The sequence below is a fragment of the Mustela nivalis genome, assembly GCF_964662115.1.
Source record: "Mustela nivalis genome assembly, chromosome: 15".
Classification (NCBI taxonomy): Eukaryota; Metazoa; Chordata; class Mammalia; order Carnivora; family Mustelidae; genus Mustela; species Mustela nivalis.
Window position 1 is genome coordinate 67,501,900 of NC_139034.1, and position 27,991 is coordinate 67,529,890.

A 27,991-nucleotide genomic window follows, 5' to 3' on the forward strand; every position below is an offset into this window, starting at 1 on the left:
AAAAATTTACTTGTATTTTCTAAAATTACATTATATATTTATTTTTAAATCTGAAATCTCTTCTCAAGAAGGTCCATAGGTGTGTATTACCCCCAGATGATCTACTGACACTAGCATAAGGTGGTCTAAGGAGTCTTTCAAAAATAAATCCACCCACAAAACATATATTTAAGGAACACTAAGATAATAAGACAATAGTGAAGGAAGATGTAGTATAGGTATAAATAACAATTAGGAAAAGTAGAAGTTCTATATTTGAGTCCAAGAATTAGCAAACATTTTTGAAAATCAAAAACAAAATAATGCCTTTGAATTTCAAAGTGTTATTTCCAAACATTATTCTGGGGGAAAACAAAATAAAACAAAACAGGAAATTGGAAAAAGATATAGGGAAAGAAGAAGAGGAAAAAAATCAATGTGAAAGTAACAAATTCTCTAAAATTTGTTTTTCAAAATTCATGTTTTTAAGATTTATTTAATTATTATTTTAGAGAAAGAGAGAGCATGAGGAGAGGGACAGAGGGAGAAGGAAAGACAATCTTAAAGCAGGTTCCCTGCTTAACACAGAGCCCAACATAGGGCTCACTCTCATGACCCTAAGATAATGAGCCAAAATCAAGAGTCAGACAGTTAACTGACTGAGCTACCAAGACACCTCAAGATTCTCTTTAGATTATTATATGTCATACTTGTTCTATTAGCGTTCTATTGCTCCCAGAGCAAATTACCACAAATCTGTTCTCTTAAAGCAAATTCATTACATGACAGTTTTCTATCTCCAAGTTTGACACAGATCTCCCTTGGCTAACATCAAGGTGTGGACACATCTTCATGCCCTTCTAAAAAGTATTAGGAGAATCCATTTCCTTGCTCATTCAAGTTCCTGGGAGAATTCAGTTTCTTGCAGTTGTAGGTCCAAGTTTTCTGGAGTCTACAGGTCTCCCACATTCGCTGACTCATGGACTTCTTCTTCTATTTTCAGAGCCAGAGATGGTAATTTGATGTCTTTTCACATTGTATCTGTGTGATCTACCCTTCCGTCTTCATTCTCCATCATTAAGGATCACATGATTAAAAATGGGTCACCTGAATAACCCAGGAGAACTATATTCAGGTCTTTAACCTTAATCATATATCCACAATCTCTTTTGTCATGAAGGTATGTATTTACCCTTTCTGAGGGTTAAGGTATGGAAATCTTTGGATTACTGTTATCTTCTTCCCATATCATTTTCCTCCAGAAAGTCTTGAAAAATTGGAGAAAATAATATTCTAAGTCTGAATGGTAACATATACCAAGCCTAGAGCAAATATAAATTTTACTAATAGGTAGAAGTCAACTATCATCCTAATTTTGTTTTAGGCATGTGTGTCATAATTATAACAGCTGTGTAATATTATGTGAAACAATGAGAACTCTTTTGCAGATATGGAAACGAAATATTTGTATTTTCTTCCAACATAACAAAAAAGCAAAGCAAAGAAACACCAAAAATAAATAATAATTTGTAAAATTGCTTTGGTTGTACTCAGAAGAAGTTTTTTTGTTTTGTTTTGTTTTTAAGATACCAGTATTATTTCAGAAATTTTGTTACAATTTTGTTACACAAAAACAATTACCTCCATGCCAGATTTTACATATGCTATACAGGTAAAACACTGTAATTGTGATACAGTCATAATTGAGACAATTTGAGCAAGTTATTTCTGAAAAGTGGTCTATAATATAATAAAATACACACACGCAGAGTTTCTTAGGATTATTGAGACTTAGGCAGATAAAAATCTAGCAATAATGAGAACAAAATTAACATATTCATTGTACCTGTGTTTGATCAAACTAAAGAGAAAATCAAATACTTGTTGATGTACTACAATCAAATGACTTCTGAATCATAGGCTCAGTTCAATAGAATTGATGATTACTGAAGAAAAAAATAATGCCTACATAGAAGTATTTTATGCCATTTGTAGATTAGCCTTATACATGAAGGCTAATGAAAATATATATTTTTCATGATATTCTTGACCTAACAATATAAATTATTCTTAGTTCTTTATCAAATATCACTTCTGGTCCTTCCTCTTATGAAGCAAAAAATATACTGTGTTAAAATATATATATATATATATACTGTGTTTAGTATAGAAATATCATCATAAAACAGTGAACCAGGAACTTTAAAGTCTTAAATGAAAATGAAGTTTTAATTATGAGAATTGTTTTGATTGAATTTGCAAAATTAGACTTGAGTCTGAACTGTATGTAAAGTTATTAAGAAAAGGAACATATAATGGACCTTTTTCTTAATGATCTAAAATTCTTAAAAAAGAAAAAAAAATCAAGTGGGAGCCAAATAAATAAATAGACAAGTTTGTATTTTCTATTGACTAATCACAAGAGTTGCAGAATTATTTGGTCATTAAACATTCCATGGCAATTCATTATTTGTCCACTTAAAAATCCCATATGATTTTTCAGTGCAATATAATAGGTGAGACTATTTGGTGTATATCCCCATGTGCTATACCTACACTAATTTAAAAGGGTACACTAATAACTATTTAAGGAAAAATGATTTTAAAATATTGATTGTTCTTTTCAATACTTGAAGCCTGTTTTTTTAGGGTTCAACTACCCTGTTTTTTAGGGTTTGACTACTAAATTTAGGGTTGACTACTATGTCACAAACATGTGACAGATTCACATGTTCATCTCAATTAATATACACATACTCCCATCAGGTAAATTAATGTCCATTGATAGAATAACTTTTTTTTTAATATACTAGCAGAACTATACTGGCTACACTTAGTGATAGGAGCTTTTCGAGGTTTGAGTATAGGACTTACCATGTTTTCTGTTACAGGGTAAAAACCAATGGACACATGGTCAGTTCATACACACACACACACACACATATATATAAATATACACATATATACACATATATGTATATATATATACACATATATATAGATATATGGAAAATGGTTATATCACTTTGTCTTATAAATTGATTTTTGCTTTACTGTATCAGCATGATGGTGTTTGTCTAGTGGGCACAGCCATTTTTCATAAGCAAAGTTGCTAGGAACATTAAGACATTACATCCTCAAGGTGTAGTCATCCATCTAACTATGCAAAGGAGAAGGAATTATCTTGTTACTTTTAAGATGGTACACAGCAGTATTTCCCTGAAATGTTAAATGATGTATGATGCTAGTTTTACAGGATCATCTTAGTTTATATCAGTTTAATATTGGCAGTAAGAGAAAAATAATACACCAGGTTTTGGGCATCCATTAACAGTATAAACATTTCATAAACTCTGTTAATGACAACCAAGAATGTCAAGAAAATATAGCTGAGTGATGCTGCCTGAAAGATAGCTTAAGATATTGGGAATTTCTGTCCTCCGTGATGCAGATACCTACACTACACTGTATTCTATCATGTAAGTTTTTCTTTTTTCTCTTATGTTAGATGAAAATTAAAGTGACAACCTTCTCTACACATACATACACACACATTCGTAGAATGAACATTTTGGAAATCTCTATACTACAGTGTTTGTTATTCATGTGATGTAATATAAAAAAGTTAACACAATATTAAATATCAAAATGATATATTTGGGAATTTTAGCAGGTTAATCCCAGACCTGTATAGAGAATTATTCAAGATCTATAAACACAATGAATTTACCATGTTAAAAACTGAAATCGTTTTCCTCCTTCTCAAAATATACCCCATTCTTCAGTATGGTTAGGAATTCCTTGTGATTATTTTACACATCTTAGACAAAGTTCTGCAATATGATTCTTATAGACAACTTCAGATATATAACTAAACTTACTGGAGAACAATTATGACAAATTAGAGATTTTCAACTTCTAAATAGTCAGTCTTGTATTTTATCTAATTGAATCTACAAAAATTACAAGAAATATTGTCAATATAATCAGTATTGAATAAGTTACTCTTATTCAAAGTCTCAGGCCTTCTACTTTGTTGAATTTCAATGACAGACAGCACTAGAAATTAAAAATAGACATATTAACTTGTGATAATCATAGTGATAGTGATTTTACTTTTCTAATATAAAGCCACATTTGTTGGGGTGCCTGGGTGGCTAAGTGGGTTAAAGCCTCTGCCTTCGGCTCAGATTCTGATCTCAGGGTCCCGGGATAGAGCCCCACATTGGGCTCTCTGCTCGCCAGGGCGTCTGCTTCCCATCTCTCTCTCTGCCTGCCTTTCTGCCTACTTGTGATCTCTGCCTGTCAAATAAATAAAAATCTTAAAAAAATAAAACCACATTATTTCCTCATTAAAGTATCACTTTTAAAAAATTTATCTGTGAGAAATTCATTATAGATCTTGGATATTAGCCCTTTGGCTGTGGTGTCATTTGCGAATATCTTCTCCCATTCTGTGGGTTGCCTCTTTGTTGACTGCTTCCTTTGTGTGCAGAAGCTTCTTATCTTAATGAAGTACCAAAAGTTCATTTACTTTTGTTTCTCTTGCCTTTGGAGACCTGTCTTAAAAGAAGTCATTGTGGCTGATGTTGAAGAGGGTACTGCCTAAGTTCTCTAGGATTTTGATGGATTCCTGTCTCATATTGAGGTCTTTCATCCATAAATTCGAATCAAAACCACATTGAGATACCACCTTATACTAGTTAGAATGGCAAAAATCAACAAGGCAAGAAACAACAAATGTTAGGGAGGATGTGCAGAAGGGGGAACTTTCTTACAATATTGGTGGAAATGCAAGTTGGTGCAGTAACTTTGGAAAACAGTGTGAAAATTCCTTAAAAATTTAAAAATAGAGCTACCCTATCACCTGGCAACTGCACTACTGGGTATTTACCCCAAACATACAGGTGTAGTGAAAAGAAGGGTCATATGAATCCCAATCCTCACAGCAGCAATGTCCACAAACTGCAGAAAGAGCCAAGATGCCCTTCAAAAGAGGAATGGGGGGCGCCTGGGTGGCTCAGTGGGTTAAGCCGCTGCCTTCAGCTCAGGTCAGGATCTCAGGGTCCTGGGATCGAGTCCCGCATCAGGCTCTCTGCTCAGCAGGGAGCCTGCTTCCTCCTCTCTCTCTGCCTGCCTCTCCGTCTACTTGTGATTTCTCTCTGTCAAATAAATAAATAAAATCTTTAAAAAAAAAAAAAGAGGAATGGATAAAGAAGATGTAGTTCATATATACAATGGAATATTACTCAGCCATCAGAACAGATGAATATCCAACTTTTGCATCAACATACATGGAACTGGAGGAGATTATGCTGAGTGAATTAAGTCAAGCAGAGAAAGCCAATTATCATATGGTTTCAATTACTTGTGGAACAGAAGGAAAAACATGGAGGGCAATAGGAGAAGGAAAGGGAAAATGAAGGGGGTCCAGGGCGGGGGGAGACGAATCATGAGAGACTGTGGACTCTGCGAAACAAACTGAGGATTTTAGAGGGGGGGGAGAATGGAAGATGATGAGCCTGGTGGTGGTTATTAAGGAGGGCATGTATTGCATGGAGCAATGGGTGCTATACATAAACGATGAATCTTGGAACACTACATTAAAAACTAATGATGTATTGTATGGTGACTAACAACACCATACACACACACACACACACACGTATACACATACATAAATACATGAGTGACATTGAGATAACACAAGTAGTCAGACTGACAAACTCAGAAGAATTGGAAATATTAAACGTTACTAATAATCCAAATAATAAAAGTGATCAAAAAACAGCTAATAATGGATGGTAATTTATGAAGATCAGAAATGAATAAAAGTATATATTATTACAATATTAGAAAATAAATATAGAGTTTGTCCCTTAACTAGAAAACTTAGAGCAATAATGGTCAGTTAAGCATGATGCAGTTGATAAAACAAACAGACAAACAATGGCAGGAACAAAAGGGCACAGTACTCACAAGCAAAAAAGATGAATTGCAGTATGCTCAAAATGAATTGTACATGTTTTTAAAATTATAATTAATAGATTTGCAGCATAACGGAATGCAACTAACCCAATGATATGGTATGTCTAATTCACTTTTCTGAATCTACAGTTTGCAAACAAGTCATCAGACATGATCTCTTGAACAAAACGTCATGAAATGTATGAATTGACCTCATCAAATTCATTAGTCATATCGAATATTGTTACCCTTTGGAAAACAATGCCTTAATGTTGTTGTTAATTAGTTAATCTCCTTTTGTTATTATAGTCAATTTGTGTTTACTAAGTATATCGAGGAAAAGATTGGGCAATTTTAGGTCAGAGATCTCATTTTAATCATACAAATATTGTATCTCAAATAGAACTGAAAATAACAAAGTTTTAAATATAGTATTGATTCTGGCAAATTTTAAAATAAATAATTTTTCTGAAAGGCAGGAAATGTGACTCTATTTACCAACATCACTGTGGAGCTTTTCCAACATCAGTACTCGGTGCATATTTATTTTATTCACCAGCATATGGCTAAATAGGCATGTGTATCTTGCTCCATACGCTCTCAAGAGATCTTACTAGAATGAAAATAAAATGATGCAAAAGAGAATAAACTTACAAAAGCTGAGATTACTGAGGGAGAGGTATAAGAGAATGAAAGATACTAACTTTTTTTTTTTTAAGTGTAAAACCATTGGAAGTGAGTTCACAAATGAAAATGAGAAAAGAAAGCATTTTTCCAAAATAGATTCCATATCAGACTGCTGTGAAAGTGGGAGTCAGTTCTCCAGGCAGAATACTGGAGATTTTCCAAACATGGTAAAAGCTTGGAAGGGGTCAAACCTGGGACTGAAAACACACTCCAGAATTAAAGCCCTAATCATGAAGTCACTATACTAGTCAGTTCTTGAACTCTTCTTCTCTGCAATATAGAGTGTCAGAAAGATTAAGCCAGAAAGATAAAGCCAACCTGAGAACTAATTGGAACCCCAAAACAGAAATGATTCAATTGCTGCCTTTTGTCAGAGGGATGGATGTGGGAGTATAAGGGCAGGGAATTTTTGCTTTTCATCTTAACTCATCTATGTCATATGATTTTTTAAAAATTCTTTCTAGTTGGCAGTCATTAAAAATGTTAATAGTAGTGTGGACTTTTTTTTAACCTACCAGTTGTTTTTTTTTTGGAAAATTGTGTGGATTCCAATCCATTTTATCAGAAATTACAATAAACAGATGGTGGGTTTTGAACATATTGAAGAAAATTTAGCATTAATAAAGTAACATACATTGGCAGATATGAAACCTTGATTATTATTATAAACTTGGTTTTATAAAAAAGCACATTAAAGAAAAACAGTTAACTAATGAGAATTTTTGTTAGTTTTTTTTTTTTTTAATGCTAGTTATTTTTACACATATGCTATTGAAGCAACTTGTTCCACAAAGATTATAGCAATGTAGCTCTAGGTATTCTTGGCCAAGACAAAGAAAATCAAACACAAGGGTATAAGAAGAACAACTATTTTCTGGTTTTGGAAAATGTTCATGCCTAAAAGATTATCACTGTGTTGTTTATTTGTTATATGGGCTATATTAAAAGTAAAAATATATTTGTGATTTTAACAACTGAATGTATTAGCAAATTAATAATCCTTACAGGTGCTTCCATAAAATGTCTGCACTTCCCAAAAATTATTTCCTAAAAACATATCAATAGTCCAGATTTGAGAAATATCTACATGTATCAGATTTTACTATCTAAAATGAGTCAACTTAAAATGCAGTGGCTCAAAACAAAAGAAAATATTTATTTATTTATTATTATTATTTTTTCATAATGCATTGGTTTGGCTGGGAGATTATTTTTGTCAGGTCCAGTGGGTAGAGCTAGATGGTCTGGAATGAGCTCACTCACATATCCAGAAATCAGCTGAGATGACTGTAATTATGGTTACTCTTGGGACTTTGTGGATGGTCATTTCTACTCTCTAAAGGCATTCCCAGCCATCTAAGAGGCTAACTCAAGTTTATTTACATGTTGGCAGTAAGAAGGGAGGTAAATCCCAATGTACAAACATTTCAGGTCTCTGATTGGGTCACAATTCCTATTGATTGGAACAGCTCACATGACTGAGACTAGACTTAAAGCCCAAGAGGATTACCCAAGGCAATGAATACAAGAAGTAGGGTGACCATAGCCATTGGCAATCTACTACAATAATAAAAGGAGTAAAGGAATCTGTCTTGCTTTCAGATCCTCCAGAATGCAAGTTTTTCCATATATAAATATTCTATGATAGCAATTTTGAGAAGTTTCCTAAAATGAAGGTATTCCAGTAGATGAAAGGCCTCTATTTCCTATGGCATACCCCTTGCCTGTATCCTTTAAGGTGAAGCCATCTACATATGCAAAACTCATTTACCAGCTTCTATTTTTAGTCAAAAACTGTTAAGAAAGAGATACCTGAAGAAACCAATGCAGAAATTTATCTTTTTAAATCAGCAGATGTTTGCAGAATAATATAAAAAGATTATATAAAAGTAAGGAACCAATAAATGGGAAAAGATTATATAGGCATTCATGTGTATTGAAAATAATTTTAAAACACAACTACCAAATGCATATTGATATATTAGAAGTAATTCAAGACAGCACTAAAATTACAAAAATGGCAAGATATGGTGAAATGAATGGTAGTTATATTCTTCAAAATGTTCAAATACGGGGGTTCCTGGGTGGCTCAGTTAGTTAATCTGAGAACTCTTGATTTTGACACAGGTCTTCATCTCAGAACCCAGGTTCTCTGGTCAGTGTAGAGTCTGCCTAAGGATTCTCTCCCTCTGCCTTTCCCCCAAAGTTTACTCATACTCTCTCTCCCCCCCAAATAATTAATCTTTAAAAGGGGTGCCTGGGTGGCTCAGTGGGTTAAATAATCTTTAAAAAATAAAATTTTAATTATTTCAATCACCAAAGCAAACCAAGACTTACTCTATGAATCTGCTTAAAAGCCTCCACTGTGGTCTCTGTTCTAATAATGTTCATTGTCTGATCATATAATGATATTTACATGTATATTGTTAGATATATATATTAACTATAACTTACATATACACACATATGCAACTATTTCACAGGTCTGAGTAATTGAAAGAATTCATAATACTCTACATATTTTGCTCACATAAGGTTTTAGTTTTAATGCAGAGAAAGGATATGGTACAACAGGAGAAAGAAACCACAGACAAGAACAGGGTCTTTGAGGAATGTTCTTAGTTATAGAGGATGTACTTCATATCTGTATTGTAAGTCACCAAGATATATACAAGGAATCTTGGTTTTTGGAGAGCCTCAGTAAAAGTTTCTGGAAATTTTTTTATGCTTTACTGGTGCATATAGGCTAACCAAGATGTGTATCTAGTTAAACCAAGGTAAGCCACGCTGTAAACCTCTCTAAACAATATAAACAAATTGGGACAGGTGCTTTTGGGGAGAAATTTTAAACATTAAATAGTATATTATAAATTACTAATCCATATTACCCTCAAAGTAGCCAATAGATGCTAAAGATCAGCATAGAGCTATGTCTGTACAGGTCGATAACCTGTTTTTATAAAATAGATATTGGTAATTGTTTGTTAGTTACAAGTTAATTATTTTTAAATAATTTTACAAGTTTGCATTTTACTTTTACAAATGTATGAAAATAATCTGATTTGATTGAACATAATTATTTTATGTATATTTATGAACAAGAAAGAACTCAAGCATTAGTTGAAATTGTGAACAATAAAAATTCTTGTAAATATTGTTAATGTCTATTGAGGGTAGCATCAAACAAATTATTATAAATAATTTATCTTAATATGATGCAGCCATGACAAATGACCAAATGCTAATAGACATAGATAGCAGATACATAGAAAGAGATGCAAATAACTTACGTGAATCAGACATAGTATGTGTGTTTATACATGTATTTTGTGATATTTAAGTAAAATAATTTTATATGTGTATTTGCATGTGTATATGATTATATGTATTATACATTTTTAACTGTTTTGTAATGATAACACAAGAAAGTATGTTATTCTGTGGTTATACTTAAGGAAGGGAGTTGTCCTATATGGGGCCCAGCACCAGGATACTGAGATTACAACCCCAACCAAAGGTAGATGCGCCCAATGACCAAGCCACCCAGGCACCACTTTATTTTTTTTTATTTTTTTTTCTGCTCAGCAGGAAGCCTGCTCCCTCTCTCACCCCACCCCTGCTTATTTTCCCTCTCTCACTATCTCTTTTTCTCTCTCTGTCAAATAAGTAAATAAATCTTTAAAAAAAAAAAAAAAGGAAGGGAATAGTTGAATGAAAGTCACAATGTATATTCTGTATACTTTTCGCCCTGTACAAATCTGTCTGACTTGCACAATATGCATTTTTATACTGTGTATTTCATATATAATTATGTGTATATATAACTGTATAATTTATTTATGATTATTTGGATGTAAGCTTAATTATAGCTGGTTAATTCATTGCTAAAGCATTTGAATATAGCAAAGTGTTGTTTTGTAGTTTAGGTCCAAATGCATGAACAACAAATGAATGAACTTTTCAGGTACAGCAAAAAATAAGAGAAAACCACAAGTTGGACTTTATCTCAATTTTGTACTATTTGGATCTTTAAATGACAGAGTGCAGTCTTCTTGAACATTTAAAGTGATTCTGATTGAACTACAGGATTGATTTTGCAAGTAGGACAAAACAGCTCATTGGAGGAGCCATCTGAAAGAGAGCACACTGAAATTAAGCAAAGAAAATTGCCTGGTGATCCTTTGGTTTGGCAGGTAATCCATTTTAACCCAAAATGTAAACTAGTTTAGACAATTGCCCAGTCATATTCTGCTTTAAAAAATATTTTAGCTGAGGAATTTCTATATAAAATTGTCCAATTACTACATTTTCAAGACAAAATTTTAAATGACTAATGTTTATTCCAATAATAAGTAACTGGTAAACATTCAAATTACTTCGTTTCTATATAAGAAATAAATGTAATTTCTCTAACAAAGTATTAACAATGCACACAATTTATAGAAGTTTTAAGATATTCCAGATTTAAAATCCTATGAGGTCACTGCTGTTTTAGTCCATTTTGTATATGAAGATACGAATCTTAAGAAATTAAATAACTTGCTTTAAAATACATACAGCTCATGAGTTATGGAACTTATATTTGAAAACAGCTTTATCCTGTTTTCCAGAGTGGCTGTGCCAGTTTGCAATTCTAACAGTGTAAGAGGGTTCCCCTTTCTCCACATCCTCACCAATGTTTGTTGTTTCCTGTTTTATTAATTTTTGCCATTCTATCTGGTGTAAAGTAGTATCTCATTGTGATTTTGGTTTGTATTTCCCTAATGGCTATTGATGTTGATGTTGAACGTTTTTTCATAGGTCTGTTAGCCATTTGTACATCTTCTTTGGAGAAGTGTCTGTTGATGTCTTCTGCCCATTTTTTGGCTGGGTTGTTTTTTGAGTGTTGAGTTTGAGAAGTTCTTTACACATATTTGATATCAGCCCTTAATCTATAATGTCATTCTTGGTATGAAGTTTCCTCAAGATGTTAAAAAAAAATAAAACTACCCTATCACCTAGCAATTGCGCTACTAGGTATATACTCTAAAGATACAGATGTAGTGAAAAGAAGGGGCATATGCACCCCAATGTCCATAGCAGCAATGTCTGCAATAACCAAAATGTAGAAGGAGCTGAGATGCCCTCCAACAGATGAATGTAATAAAGAAGATGTGGTACATACATAGTTCGAAATATTATTCAGCCATCAGAGTGGATGAATACTCACCATTTGCATTGACATGGATGGAACTGGAGGTGATTATGCTAAGTGAAGTAAGTCAATCAGAGAAAGACAATTATCATATGGATTCACTCATATGTGGGACATAAGCAATAGTTTGGGGGACCATAGAGGAAAGAAGGGAAATCTGAAAGGGAAGAAATCTGAGAGGGAGATGAACCATGAGAGACTATGGACCCTGGGAAACAGACTGAGGGTTTCAGAGGAGAGGAGGGGGAGGGCGTAACAAGGTGATGGGTACTAAGGAGGGCACTAAGGAGGGCTCATTAAGGTGAGCACTGGGTGTTATATGCAACTAATGAATCATTGAACATTATAGCTAACTGAACATAATGAAAGAAAGAAAGAAAGAAAGAAAGAAAGAGAGAGAGAGAGAGAGAGAGAGAGAGAGAAAGAAAGAAAGAAAGAAAGAAAGAAAGAAAGAAAGAAAGAAAGAAAGAAAGAAAGAAGAAAACAGCTCTATCTAGGCTCTTTCTGGGCCTGTACTCTTAGATATTGAAAAAAGGTAGACATATTTATGCTTTAAAAAACTGAAAAAAAGTCCTAAATATGAAAACATCTTTTAAAAACAGGGGTTAAGTGACTGCCTTTGGCTCAGGTCATGAACCTGGAGTCCTGGGATGGAGTCCCACATCAGACTCTACTCAGCAGGGCATATGCTTCTCCCTCTGACCCGCCCCTTCTCGTGTGCTCTCTGTTTCTTTCTCTCTCTTGTTCTCTCTCTCTCTCTCTCAAATAAAATAATAAAATCTTTTAAAAAAAGTGAAAAAACAAAACAGTGGTTAATCATTCAAAAGTTTATACAATATTACTTGACTCATGAAACTGATTAAGAGGGAGCTGTGCTATGTCGCCAAATACTGGGACCATTTCCTATAAATCTTAATTTAATGGACACATTGAAATACAGGTTATATGAGTAATTTTATCTTCAAATAAGGAAAACATTTCATTATTATTATAGCTAGATTATTATTATTCTCTGGAGATTTATCCAGATCATTCATTGCATGTATCAATTGTTCTCTCTCCTTTATTGCTGAGTACTATTTCCTGGTAAAAGTGTCTAACAGTTTATTGCTTTAATGGTCAACTTAACCAATGGAAAGATAGGTCAGTTGTTTCCATTTTTAAAATTAACTTTTACATGCTTAGCTGTTACAAATAAAACTTCTATGAATGCTAGGTACAGATTTTTGTATGAATATAAGCTTCAGTTTCTCTGGGATAAATGTCTAAGAATGCAATTGTTGGATCATTTGGTTATTATGATTAGTTTTTTAAGTAACTGCCTACCTGTCTTATTTGGTGGTTTTAATGTTTTATATTCCCACTAATAGTTTATATGTATTCTAGTTTCCCCACATTCTTGTCAGCATTACACGTTGTCATAATTTTTCTATTTTAGTCATTCTAATAGTTGTGTAATGATATCTCATCATAGTTTTATATTTCCTTTGTGATCAAAAATGTTGAATATTTTTTCATGTTTTTCTAATCTCTATAAATTTTTCTTCACACTTTTTGCCCATATTCTAAAGGAATTATTTGTTTTTTATAATATTTTGTTTTGAGAGTTTTTTATATATTCTAAAGACTTGTCCTTCAAATATGTGGCTTTCAAATAATTCTCCCACTCTGTAATTTTTCTTTCATTCTCTTAATAGTGTCTTTCACGACAATTTTTCATTTTAAATAAGTCCAGCTTATATATGTGTTTTTTTTCTCTTACAGATTTTTTTTTAACCACCTGTATAAGAACTTTGTCTTACGCCTAGATCCTGAAGTTTCTTCCCCAATTTTTTTCTAATTTTAAAGTGTTTTGAGTTTTACTCTTCAATCCATGATTGATTTTGAGTTAATTTTTGTGTAACATGAGAAACTTCTTTCAAATGATTTTTTTAGCCAATGAATTTCCACTTTTTTCACCGCATTTGTTGAAAAGGCTGTTTTTCCTGCATTAAACTGCCTTCGCATCTTCGCTAAAAATCAATGGGGTATATATCTATGAACTCTTTTTTTTTTTTTTTTGCACCGTTGTTTTAACGTCTATCCTTCAACCACTCACACTATATGAAAAATCTTGAAATTTCATATAACGATTCCTAGGTCTCATTTTTCTTTTTCAAAAAAACTTTTTTGTTATTCCAATTCTTTTCTCTTTCCACTTAAATTTTCAAACAATCTTGTCTATATCCACAAGTATTTGTGCTGGGGGTTTGGTTAGGAATCTCACTGAAGCTGTATATCCATTTGGGGAGAAATGACATCTATACTATATTGAACTCTCCAATCTATGAATATAGAATACCTCTTTATTCGTTTAGATCCTCTGTGATTTATTTCATCAGCACTGTGGTGTTTTTGCCATATAGGTCTGTACATTTTTTGTTAGAATTGTATATCATATTTTTAGATATTATAAATGGTATTAAATTTTAAAAGTCAAGGTTTAAAAAGGTTTAAAAGAGAAATACAATTTATCTCTGTATGAGATATCTGGGACTTTTTAAACTCACAGATTGGTTCTCAAAGTTTTTACTCATTTGCTTGGTTTGGTTTGTTTGTCTTGAGATTCCTTGAACTTTTCCATGTAGATGTGATGTCATCTGTTGAATACAGACAGTTTTATTTGTTTTCCAGTCTGAATTTTTTTTATCAATTTTTCTGATTTACCGCACTGGCTTAATTTCCAGCACTATGTTGAATAAGAGTAGTGGGAGTGGACATCCTTACCTTGTTCCTGATCTTAGTGGAGAAGCATTTAGACTTTCACCACATTGTGTAATGCTAGCAATATATGTTTTATTGTAGATGATTTTTTTTCCAAGTTGAGGAATTTCTCCTGTATCCTCATTTCTCTGAGCATCTATCATGAGTGACTCTTAAGTTTTTGTTGTTGCTACATTAGTTGATATGATGATGGGATTGTGTTCTTTACTTCATTAATACAGTAGATTCCATTTATTATGTGTTTGCACATGTGTTTTCACTTAGGGTATTACACATAGCACAGTGTAGTGAACACATTAATTCCCTGAAACAATTGCCTGAAAAAAAAACAAAATTCTGGCACTTCAAAAAATTTTTTATACATATGACCTTTACTAAATATATCACATGTACCACAGAGTGATGAACACATTCTTCCACTGAAATAACACTGTGCTTATTCACATATCAAATAAAATTCATTTTTAACAGCTTTATTGTGGTATAATTGACATAAAAACTCCAATATTTAAATTATGCAATTTCATAAGTTTTGACATATATATACACCCATGAAACATACTCCACTATGGTGGTCATAAATATATCCATCACATCCAAAAGATTCCTTCTGCCTCTTTCGTCTATTTTTCTTTCCGTCATGGTAAAAAACTCAACATGAGTGACACTACTTATTTTTTTTAATGCATAATACAGTGCTGTTAACTATAGGAACAATGTTGTACAGTAGTTCTTCAGATTATCATTCATTTTGCAGAGCTGAAACATTCTATATGTTGAATAGCAACTCCCATTTACCCTATTCCCAGCTCCTGACAACCATTATTTGCCTCTCTGCTTCTATAATTCTATTTTAGATGTGTCATAAATGTGGAATCATATAGTTTTTGTTCTGTGACTGGTTTATTTCAGATTGCATAATATCCTTGAGGTTTGTACATGTTATCACATGTAGTAGGATATTCTTCTTTCTAAAGACTGAATGATAGCGATTGTTTGTAAATATCACATTTTCCTTATCTATTCCTTCAATAGACATTACTAAAAACAAAAATAGACAATTGGAAATATAACAAACTAATAGTATTCTGCACAGACAAGGAAATAATCAGCAGAATAAAAAAGCACTCTATGGAATGGGAAAAAATATATACAAGTCATGTATATTGTATTCCTCAATTAAAAATGGGCAAAGATTTTAAATAGACATTTAAAGAAGACATACATTGGCTAACATATACATAAAAAGATGCTCAATATCATTAATCATCAGGGAAATGCAAATTAAAATTGCAGTGAAATATTTCCTCATACACATTGGGATGGTTCTTATCAAAGGAAAAATAGATAAACTTTAGCTAGAATGTGAAAAAACTACTATACTGTTGGTGGGACTGTAAAATAGTGCAGCTGTATGGAGTTTCCTAAAAATTATTAAGAACAGAACTACCATGTAACCCAGAAATCCCAACTCTGGTATTTATCCAAAGGAAAACAAAACACTAACTTGAAAGGACATAGACACTCTCATGTTTATTGCAACATTATCCACAAGATATGGTAAAAGCCTATGTGTCCACTGGTGGATGAATATATAAAGAAAATATGATATATATGTATGTATGTGTATACACACACATATATGTATAAAATACTATATATTGTGCATATATATACATATATATACATAAAAATATTATCTTGTCATAAACAAGAATGAACTCTGGCCATTTATGATAACATAGATGAAACTTGAGGGCATTATGTTAAGTGAAATAAATCATACAGAGAAAGGCAAATACCTGACTTATATATGGCATCAGAAAAAGAGAGAAAAAAAAAAAGCTTACAGATTTAGAGAACAGATTAGTGGTTGCCAGAGGGGATGTAAAGTATAGCACGGTGACTATAGTTAGTAATACTATATTGGATATTTGAAAATTGCTGAGAATAAATCTCAAAAGTTCTCATCATGAGAAAAAAAAATTGTAACCATGGTGATGAATGTTAACTAGACTTATTGGATGAGCTCCTCACAATATATATAAATACTGAATTAGTGTTGTAGACCTGAAACTAATATAAGGTTATATGTCAATTATCTCTCAAAAAAAAGAGATTATTTTCAATCTTATGTTTTTCCACTCAGATATATGTATTGTCCATTTAGGTCTTATATGGAATACAAATTGGTACTTTTTACAAGAATTTTCCATTTTTGATTAGGATGACTCTATTATAGTCATGAACATTTATATTAATTATTTATAACTGTCTTTACCATTTAAATTAATAAACCAGAAAGTCTTCTATATTTTTATTTTTTTAAGACTTTTGTTTACTTATTTACTTGAGAGAGAGAGAGAGAAAGAGAGAGAGGCAGATAGAGTGAAAGCGTGTAAGCAGGGGGAGGAGCAGAGGTAGTGGGATGAGCAGAGCACAGAATCTGATGTAGAAATTGGATTCAGGACCCCAAGTTCATGACCAGAGCCAAGAGTCTGACACTCAGATAAATGAGCTACCCAGGTGCCCCTTCTATAAAAAGAGATCCTCTGGTTTTCCAGGAATTTATTTCATAATAGAGTTTACAGAAACTGGATTGTCCAAATGATCTCGTGCCTGCCAAAAATTTATATGTTAATCTCTAATTTTGTTTTATTAGGTGGTGAGCTCATTGCTTCATGTAGAGTAGAGATAAAAGTAACAGGAAATCCAGGTAGTTTGGATCTTTTGGGTGGTTTCTTTCTAGCACTCTTTGTTGTAAGCACCGATGAATGTTGCTTCTTGTTGCTCTGCCTATCTTTATTTTATGGTCTTCATCTGGGGTTTTAGTTTTTCTTTTCTTTCTTTTTCTTTTATTAACATATAATGTATTATTTGTTTCAGGGATACAAGCCTGTGATTCATCAGTCTTACACAATTTACAGCACTCACCACAGCACATACCCTCCCCAATTTCTATCACCCAGCCAGTCCATCCCTCCTAGCACCCATCCCCTCCAACAGCCCTCAGTTTTTTTCCTGAGATTGAGTCTCTTGTGGTTTGTCTGCCTCTTTGGTTTTGTCTTGTTCCATTTTTCCCTCTCTTCCCCTATGATCCTCTGTCTTCTTTCTCAAATTCCTCATATCACTGAGATCATATGATAATTGTCTTTCTCCGATTGATTTATTTTGCTTAGCCCAATACCCTGTAGTTTCATCCATGTCATTGCAGATTGCAAGATTTCACTTTTTTCAATGGCTGATTATATATATATATATATATGTATATATATATATATATATATAATCACATTTTATTTATCTGTTCACCTGTTAATGGACATCTAGGCTCTTTCCATAGATTGACTGACGTCTTGGGGGGGTTAGTTTTTCAAAAGTGAATTTCAATGTGGGGAATAATGAGTGAATTTCTAGAAATACTTAGCCGGTTCATCATATTGCAGAAGAACTGACTTCTTTTCTTCTTCTTCTTTTTTTTTTTTTTAAGACTTCATTTACTTATTCGAGAGAAAGTGAGTGAGTGAGAGAACATGAGCAGGGACACAGGGAGAGGGAGAAGAAGACTCCCCGCCAAGCAGGGAGCCAGACACACATGAGGCTTTCCATCCCAGGAATCTGAGATCATGACCTGAGTCAAAGGTAGATGCTTAACCAACTGAGCCACCCCAGGCCCCTGATTATTTTGTTTTCATTTAATTGATTAATTTCATTTAATTTGATAATTGTTGATTATGAGAGCTTTCACTCAGTGTAGGGTAGGACATCTCTCTTCTCTCCACTACTGCCCTTTTTAGAAACACATCAAAGCAAATTCTTGTCATTTGGGTACATCAGTCTGCAATAAGGAAAGCCTTGATATTAATACTGCAGTGTTTCTGTGCAACAATCAAGTGGAGGCTGACTTTTTTTCAGAAGCTCCCTTTTAATCTAAACATATTTTTTCTCATGCTAAAAAAAAATGGAGTTATTATTATCACAACAATATCTCCATTTAGTGCCTTCCTTTTCTTGTCTGGACAAATTAGTTGTTCTTTCTCATCATAAAATTTGTCTCTCTTGCATTATATCGCAGGCATTTTACAAAGGCTCTGGATTAAAAACAGCCACCTGATTTTTACATCATTACTTCTTTACTAAATATTTTCTGTCATTCACTTTATTTTTAGATGTTATAAAAATCTTCCTGTATATTTATATAATAACTTTAAAATATCATTTTATAATTAATTTGAAAATACATAATTGATAATTTTATTACACATAAATAATATGCAAACACTGAAACTTTCATTCCAACTATGTTAAAAGAAGTATTGCTTGTTTGTTTAACACTCTTTTCCTTAAGGAATCTCTATTTTTAAAAAAATTTTGTGTGGTTATTGTATCAAAAATAGGGCAAATCAAGAGATATTTAAAGACTAGGTGCGCTCATGTAATGATCTCAGGGTCCTGGCATCTCAGGGTCCTGGGATCTCAGGGTATTGGGGTGAACCCCCACATCTGGCTCTCTGCTCAGCAGTGAGTCTGCTTCTCCCTCCCTCTCTGCCTGCCTCTCTGCATACCTGTGATCTCTGTCTGTCAAATAAATAAATAAAATCTTAAAAAAATAAAGATAAGGTGATCTGCTTCCATGTCTAGGGAAAGGTTATTAATAGTTTAATTTTAAGTGATTAAGTCTCAACTCTTTAAAATATTCATGTAAAGAGTGATTTTTAGCAAACTTTAGACAAAATACCTTATTTCTGGCTACTTTTATCTCATTTTGAGCAGGCCTTTTTATTCTTTTTGAGCATGTGCTCATGTGTACATATATGTGGTCTCCCAGCAAACTTCAGAGTGATATGGAAACTTGCCTTTTCTTGACTCACTCTGCTGCAGCGCGTAAATGAATCTAACCAGTTATTTTCTCAGGCTTTTCTGCATGTCTAGCTTCATGAAGTACACAGAAAAACATTCATTTGAGAAGAAAATGAATTGCTCTGCACACCATGTCATATGGTTGCAATAGTGCTATCAAATTCTCAGCTCCATGCTTAAAAAGCATCAGCAGGTGGCTTACAATTTTGAAAAAACTGTAATAAATTTACTTGAATGTGTACATAATTTGTATAATCCCTTATAAATAAAATAGTGACCTAAATTTAAGAAGATGTATATATTTTATTAATTGTGAAGCCAAATGAGGTTGTTGATTCATATGTCCTACTTTTTTTAAAAAAGATTTTATTTATTTATTTGACAGAAAGAGAGATCACAAGTAGGCAGAGAGGTAAGCAGGGAGAGAAAGAGGTGGAAGCAGGCTCCCTGCTGAGCAAAGAGCCTGATGTGGGACTCTCTCCCATGGACCCTGAGACCATGACCTGAGCAGAAGGCAGAGGTTTAACCCACTGAGCCACCCAGGTGCCCTCATATGTCCTACTTTTTGATACAAATACCTAAATCCATTTTGTAATGCCTCACAAAATAATTTAAAATATATACTTAATGATAAAGATGGATTGTTATTATTAGTAATATGCCTCAATTTTCTCCTACTTAATTATAGTAACTGAATACTGGTACATCCTTATTGAGCATATACCTATCAAAATCCTTAGTGTAAGTATCTCTATACTATATAAAGAGATTCAAAATATCAGTTTGAGTCTCAAATAATGTAATCCATGGAGAAATAGCATTTTCTAAATTTACAACAATAATATTTATTGTCATATTGAGTGTGAGATAGACATAGTTACATATTTATGTATATTTATAACTCTTTAGTCTTCTTGAATTGTACATGTGTTTTTCCAATTTATTTATTTATTATTTTATTTTTAAAGATTTTATTTATTTATTTGACAGACAGGGATCACAAGTAGGCAGAGAGAGAGGAATAAAGAGTAAGGGAAGCAGGCTCCCTACTGAGCAGAGAGTCCCGATGCCAATGTGAGGCTTAATCTCGGGGTCCTGGGATCACGACCTGAGCCAAAGGCAGAAGCCTTAATCCACTGAGCCACCCAGGTGCCCCTATTTATTATTTTTTAAAAGATTTTATTTATTTATTTGACAGAGAGAGAGTACAAGTAGGCAGAGCAACAGGCAGGGGGAGAGGAAGAAGCAGGCTCTCCACTGAGCAGGGAGCCTAATGTGGGACTCAACCCCAGGATCGTGGGATCATGACTTGAGCTAAAGGCTTCTGCCTAACCGACTGAGCCATGCAGCTATGCTTTTTTTCTAATTTAATGCATTACATTCTACTGTGGTACTATAAATTTCATGCCAACTTTATTACAGGAATAACAAAACAATATTCTATTATTAATAACAACTCTTATTTATGGATCTGGGGCTAAATGATTATTTACAAAATATAAATTTAATGAGTTCTAAGCTTTAGCAATTTTTTTTTATGATGTGTAATCACTAATTCAACAGGACCTTCTCTACCTAATGATACCTATGTGGTCACTGAGAATTTAGGCAAAGGCAATGTTAAAATTAAAAAGAAATGTCTTGTATATGGAGAGTTATCTTAATGATACACTCTATTCTAATTTTTAAGGACAACATATTTCACGTAATTGTACAATGCTAGTTATCAGTTATCAAATCACAGCTCCATAGGCATATACTTCATTGATTATGTCACAATTACATAATTTGGCCTCCTAATCCAATTTTTCCTAAATTTCCTAAATTTTTCCTAAAAGATTGGAGAACTCCGAGAAAGTGAAATCTGAAAACACAATTTAGCATCTGTTATAGACCCTAATTTCAAAGTCCAGGCAACAATACATAGAAAAGTATGAATAAGAAAAGTGTGTGTGTTATAACTCTTCTACAACTTAAGCTGGAATATATTACTCCACTTGTGCTTTTTGAGACTGGACTTACTCATGAGATGATTTATCCTAAGAAACTTAAAATATGTATTTGTTCTGCCTATTCAATTGTCAGATGAAAATTGGAGGTAGGTGGTTATTAAGTGAATGAAAGACCAGTGCATAATGTGAAAGAGCTAGCTCTGTTTGCCACAGCATACAAATAAGAATGTCAAATCAGAGTTGAAATAACTTGCCTATAGGTAACATGCCCATGAATTAAGCTCTTATCTAAATATTGGCATCGGGGCTGCCTGGGTGGCTCAGTGGGTTAAGCCTCTGCCTTTAGCTAAGGTCATGATCTCAGGGTCCTGGGATTGAGTCCTGGATTGGGCTCTCTGCTAGGCAGGGAGCCTGCTTCCTCCTCCCTCGCCCCCGCCTACTTGTAATGTCTCTCTGTCAATTAAATAAAATCTTAAAAAAAAAATATTGGCATCAACCCATATTTATTTTCTTTCCACTACACACAATTACCTTTTCATAGTGTGTAAGATGGATACATGAACAAGAGAAAGATTCTCATCAATTATATTGTCACACTTCATCCAAAGTGAAACATCTGAGAAAACCAAGTAATGATTAAATTCTGTAATTATATCATGTTTTCCTTATTTAGTTTACTGCAAACATCAATATTTTGGTGTAAGTAGGGGAAGCCTCTCTCTTGCCATTTTATATTTGAGATAGTATAACTGCAATAGTCTAAATTACTTACCCTTTGTGAAAAATGGAACTTCCCAACAACTTTCTCATCATTGCATATTTATTTTACATTTCCTTAAATCATGAACTGTCAAAAAAGTAAATGTCTGGTTTCTTCTAAATCAAAATTTTAAATGAGAAATTCAGAAACAATTTTACTAGAATTTAAATACCACATGGTATAAGACCTAGATTTTGTCAAGACAATTATTCATGTAAAGAAGTTTGGTGCAAAGCCAAATTTCCTGATGAATACATTAATTATTTAAGTCATGGACCTTTACTCAAAGAACATAGTTCTGCAAACATTAGAATGTTGTGCAGTTGTGGTTTAATATAAATATTTAAAATAAATTTATCATTAATCAGAAAAAAAAAAGATTGTAATAAGCTTGGTCATGCCTGGTATGTCTCTAAACTTAAGTAGATTCTAGAGACACCAGCAGATTCAAACACTTAATTTTATGCTTCATGGTCCACGTGATTTAGTTGAATTCTAATTATCGGTTTCTTCTGGTCTTTCTTGAATCAGATCCTCTTTTTTCCTAGAATCAGGTTTGTCCAGAGGGAGGAGATTTACAAAGCTGAAAAGGGGCAGAGTCTTGGTGAGCAGGATAGTGAGCAGGATAGGCCTACAACAAAGCTGGCCATAAAGACAATCTCTAAAACAAGTGGTTTACATTTGCACATTATATTACTGTATTTTTTACCCTATCTAATTTTTATCAGTGAGATAATATGTTGCTAACTGGATAATCCATCTAAATAAATACTAAATTTATTTAGAAGATAGACCATAAAGTACTTAGGTAGATGACAACGAAGCATTTCAATATGATTAAGATCCCTCCAATTATAGTAAGTATTACTTAACTTTTGAGTTTATACACACACACTCATGGTGAGCCATGTGTATGTGTGTGCAGAGTTGACTCTCATTATTCATGGTAGTTAATGTTCTATAAAGTTTCTGCAAATACTGAATAAGTGAATACTGAATGATTGCTTCTAACCCTAACCCTAACTTCCTGGGAAACTCTGGTTACAATAACTGTCAATCAATCAGTAAATAAGCTTATTTTATGTGTATTTCTGTTGCAACACACACACACACACACACCACTTTTGGCTCGTTAACATCAAACTCATGGCCAATACCACTATAACCCAAGCCTAAATGAAGTTTATCTAACACACATATTTCCTCCATAATGAACATCAGGGTTTTCTGGAGCTGAGAAAAAGAAGTTAGACAGCACTTCAGCCCTAGGCATAGGTGCCAGTTAAGCAGCAAAATCACTAACAAGAATCACAAAAATGTGAAAAATGTGCCACCATGAAAAGGATGCCTGTGTATGGTATGAAAGCTGGGACAAGAAGGCATAGCATTACCTTGTTCCTCCTCAGCTAATTGAATATATATAAAATTTACACACACATACACAAATTGCTTTGTAAAATTAGAAATATGTATTTAAGTAAATGTTTATGCCATGTTCACATGATGGACTAGTAATATTTTTCAGTAAACCAGTTTATATGGACACAAAAAGAAATATATCAATTTATGTCTATTTTCATCCTTAAAAATACTTTATTGAATCAACTTTTAAAATGTATCATTTTTTCTTGTATGTCAGGATATTTGTTACAAACTAGCTGAGAAGTTTGCCAATTCACTCAAAGTGTTGAAGATTTTTTCATACATTTGGAAAAGCCTTAATTTTTCAGTAGTAACAAAATGAGTACCTAACACAAAAATTCTCCCTTAATTTAAGGGCTGTCAAATGTTGGGGCTGCAATTGAAAAGTGCAATCCTTACTCTTTCGCATGTGATTTGCTATGACTGCTTTCATCAAGTTTGAGGTGAAGCCAGACCCGAATTTGAAATTAGTCTCCAGATAGGCAAGATGAAAGAAGACAGAAGGAAAGAGTAGACTGATAGGAAGTCAGGAGTGCAAAGCAGGCATTACCTGATTTCCTTTTTCTTTGCAGGTTGTGATTGGTGTCTTCACAGAAGGTCTTCAGTCACATACTGAGAACTCTAATTAAGAGAGTTATCTCCATTTGTGCTGGCTTGAGGGGGTACTTCAATCAAGTAGAACCTGTTGAAGTGTGAATAGGAAGAGCAGGGGAAGTCAGAGTGTCATCTGGAGAAGTGAGTTGGCTCGCGACCAAGAGACATCACAAGTCAGCTTTACTCTGGCAAAATGTCCTCAACGCAGTATGGAGACTTGGGGCAGAAATCGGCTTTTTGCCTACACACTGGACCTGAATCTGTTTTTCAGAGGTAGACTGAATTAACCAGGGCTCTCGGAGGCTGATATCAAAGTTCAAATGTCAATTTATTATTTTGCAGTAAGAAATACTACATACTTCTCTCCTGATTAATATACTTGCATTCTTGAGATGGATTTGCATTAGAAGCTGAAATATTTTTCAAGAATTGCTTGGTAGACATGAAATCTGAAATAAGGAGGTTTTTAATGATGATAGCTTCTGATAATCTGACACATCCATCTCTTTAGTTGAATATTCTGTCTCTAGGACCAAAGAGATCATACATCTCATTACACTACATGAATAATGCTAGAATTATTTTTTTCTCTGACTCTCTCTCTCACCTTTTTTTTTTTTTTTTTTCTGTTCTTATCATTGACCAGACCTTCGGACTGACACATTTCAGACAGTATCTGTTGTTGATATTAACATTGCACTATTTTCCCAGGAACTTGGAGACCCACTAGGTAATCCTATAAAGAAAAATAAAAATTAGGCAAATTCAACACCATAGAATGTATTAGCAATCTGTGTCAAAACCAAGAGCTTATGCATCACATATGCTAATTAATTCAGGAAGGGTCAAATTCCAGTTATGACATTCAGGCAGTAGCCTCATGGAAACTCATTCAGCTAAAATCTAAATAATTAATTTTTTCCTTTTTTCACTTTTACTTTTGATGGATTTTAAGTTCACAGAATGGAATTAATCCTATTTACATTCATCCTTATTTCATGCAAGCCCATATCTGTCTCTATTTATCTATCATCTATCTACTAATTGTTTATAGTTAAAAAAGTAACATATATCTGAATATTAGAACAATTAAAATAAATTAGAACTTAACAACCTTTGTGTTCCTTCCCCATGTCCTCCTTATTCATTTCTCTGACATTGCTCTTTCTTTTCTAAATCGTGTACCCCTTATACTCTTGCTTTTATTTTTATATGATTTAATAATTTGTATACTGTCTATAGGTATGATGAAAGGACATGAGAGATATTTCAATCATAACTGTGAGGAACCCCCTCCCCGAGGAACCAACTGTACTCTAAAGGTCAGAAAGAAAGGGAATGAGCAAGCAACTGGGTGTTAGCTTAGAAATGCTACATAAATATCTTTGTTCTGATTTCAAGCTCACACCGTAATCTAATAAATTCTTAGTAGGTTCCAAGTAAATTGCCTAGAGATAAAAATGTTCTAAGAACTTCACAAAATGTTTTGTCTATGTTTGCATTTTTCCTTATAAGTCTAACATACAGTGTGATTATAATCTAGCATCCCTAGAGGGACAGGATACAGAGATAGTTTGATTCTTTGAACATTCATGCTGGAGATGTGATTGTTCTGTTGAAAGTTTGATGTCTTGCAGACCTGCAAATATCTTGCAGAATATTTTGAGATAAAAATTAGCAATCAAAAGTTAATTTCCAAACTTGATGAAAAGAATAATAATTAATAATCAAAATATTTAAAAAGCATGGACTTTTTAAATGGCTTGTGCTCAAATCTATACTATGCCGCTCAAACGTTATGTATGCTTTCTGACTCATGTTTTAAAACCTTAATTGTAGGGACGCCTGGGTGGCTCAGTTGGTTAAGCAGCTGCCTTCGGCTCAGGTCATGATCCCAGTGTCCTGGGATCGAGTCCCACATCGGGCTTCCCTCTGCCTCTGCCTGCCATTCCGTCTGCCTGTGCTTGCTCTCTCCCCCTCTCTCTCTCATGAATAAATAAAATCTTTAAAAAAAAAAAAAACCTTAATTGTAATAATCCCCCAGGCTCTTCTTGAAATTAATGACTATGTTAGAAGTATCTACCACAGCTTCTGATACATCACAAATACTCACTTTATGATGGCTTTTCTCTTTCTCTTCTAATTCATTGCAAGATAAATTCTTTCTGATTGTCCAACATACCAGCCTGCATATTATTTCTCTAAAGCAAGTACAATTGCATGCCAATAGAAAATAATTATTATGGTCAAACACTCACATAATACATTCTTGAATATGCGATGTATTGTGTTCAAGAGATGACCCTGTTGACCAGGCTTTAAGGAAAGATTTATTCAGATATTTTGAGTGCTCATGAAACAACCATATGGGAACAAATTAGAACTAGCTACTAACGTTACAGCTTCATTCATTAAATCACCAATCCACTTCTGGAAATATACCCTTAAAGTATAACTGCATACATACTTAATCATCTATACACAGATCTCTTCATTGCAACATAATTTATAATGGCAAAAGACTGAAAACAATCATGATGAAATAAGATGAAATATTAAATTAAATATATTGTATTTACACAATTTAAACTCTGCAACATAAAAAAAAATCAGGAAGCTCTTGTGTAATGACATAAAAATAACCCAAGAGATAGTGATAAAAAAGAAATCTTACAGCAGAAGAATGTATATCACATACTAAAAATATGAGAAAATGGAGAGCATAATAAAAATCTACCCATATTTACACTAAATTAAAGTATTTTCTAAATTAATTAAAATTCATTTTTATAAGGAGGCTGTTGAGGGAACAGTAGTTGTCTATACAGTGTCGGGGCAAGACTTCTAAATATATATATATATTTTTATATCTTTTTTTGAATTATGTTAACATTTTTATATTGAAGTAAAATATAAGTTCTCTACAAGTAAATATTTTTACACAATTTTTTACACATTTTTGCACAGCTAGACATATTCCATACATTCCCTTTTTCTTTACTAGCACTTTATATGCAATAAAGATTCTGTCAGCAAATAAAACAACATTTGGACAAGCAATAAATTGATTCACATGAGTGTTGCTGGTATTATCACTCAATGTTCGACTTGTTATTACTTTCTTATTTTATTTATTTATTTATTTATTTATTTATTTATTTATTTTTAGAGAGGGGTGGGGGGAGGAACAGAGGGAGAGGGAGAAAAAGAATCTTGAGCAGGGCCCATGTCCAGCATGGAACTCAATACAGGACTCAGTCTGACATCCCTAATATGGCGTGAGCCAAAATCAAGAATAAGATGCTCAACTGACTGACCCACCAGGAGCCCTTCTTATTTTCTTTTTCTTTCTTTTTTCTTTTTTTTTTTTTTTTTTAAATTTTTCTTGCCATTTTGAAGAAAACTTTAGATGGTGGCTTTTTGTTTCTGTCTACTCTTATGAGTTTAAATCTTATCTGTTCAGTTTCCTTAGAGGCAGGAAAGTATTCAGACTCTGAAGATTTTTTATCCTGACCGATGCTGTGCATACAAGGTTTAACTGAAGCTGATAGTTCCAAGAACAGAAATATCTGTAACAGTGCCAGTTCCCAGTGGAATGAACTAGATTGAACCGTAATTTTCAGTTTAGATTCATTCCTTGAGTTTAATATAGTCAGTCGGAATCCAAATCTAAATCTGTCCCAATCAGGTTTATAGACAGCAATCTGGCAACTGAAGAATTACAATTCAAAACCCCAGGCAGCCATGCCTGTAGCATCTATTTTAAGGAGAATGAAGACAGGGAAATTTAGAGTAAACGTGTTCAAAATATTT

The 27,991-nt window shown here is 33.2% G+C and overlaps 1 long non-coding RNA gene across 1 annotated transcript; it reads left to right on the forward strand.

Moving 5' to 3' along the window:
• The first annotated feature begins 723 nt into the window (after positions 1-723).
• Positions 724-25,515, forward strand: LOC309848663. Its single transcript, XR_014303194.1, has 4 exons — positions 724-846; positions 983-1,159; positions 10,674-10,826; positions 24,157-25,515. It is a non-coding gene; the product is annotated as an uncharacterized lncRNA (long non-coding RNA).
• Positions 25,516-27,991: the final 2,476 nt, after the last annotated feature.